Source organism: Penaeus monodon, chromosome 24, assembly GCF_015228065.2.
Source record: "Penaeus monodon isolate SGIC_2016 chromosome 24, NSTDA_Pmon_1, whole genome shotgun sequence".
NCBI lineage: Eukaryota > Metazoa > Arthropoda > Malacostraca > Decapoda > Penaeidae > Penaeus > Penaeus monodon.
The window spans coordinates 33,529,677-33,530,642 of NC_051409.1; positions in this window are offsets into that span (position 1 = coordinate 33,529,677).

Genomic DNA, 966 nt, shown 5'->3' on the forward strand with positions numbered 1-966 from the left:
AAAGTAGATGTATGTGTTGATCTAAAAGGCTAGAAATAGTTTGAGAGATAGCTTGGAAATTGTTTATATATAGGAAGTAGTAGTTATTGATACCTGCAGATACACAGGCAGACAGGTAATTACAGATAGATTGATAAGCAGACACAGAGACAGGTGAGCAGGTTGGTAGACAGAGGTAGACGTAAATATACTTAGAAGTACAGTTAGATAAAAGTGTTATACACAGAAACAGATAAATGTGTGTATACATATATACATATATGAAAACAAATCGATACAGAAGTATACCAAAGACAAAACATGTAGATAGCTTTAAACACAAGAAGGGGAAGAGCATCAAACACAAAGTTATGAGCCAGAAACAAAAAAAAAAATGTATACAAAGGAATAAAATCAGAATACAAACGATGGGAAACGAATAGAAAGCGTAACAAGTTGACTTAGACCGAAACTTTACCAAAGTTGAGAGATAAACTCCAACATAAGTTTGCTATCAGTGTCATGCATCTGTTCTTGTGTTTGAATTTTTTTCCGCAACATAGGAAGAGGATGAAGTAGTATATTTCATGGGATTCCTGAAAAAAAAAATCTCATTTCTTTTATTTCGTTTCCTTTTTTACACTGAGATTTTTAAATTATTCATTGATTTGATATTCGGTTTTTACGGTTTCTGTTTTTTTTATATATATATAAATTTGTTTGTTTGTTTTTCTGAGTACGTGTTCTATTTTTATACCGAAGAGTAGAATGTAAATTTCTAATTAGGATCTTTGGGAAGAGACGCATTTTAATTTCCTCTGGTAATTGGATTTTCATTATAATTTTATATTCTATTTTCCTCTGATAACCCTTAGAAAATTAAATATATTTTCTTTTTATAAAAAAATTACAATGGATTTGTAATGCTAGAAGTATTTATTGGTTCAGTTAATGAGACTCACATATCTCTTAGATATCAAATACAGG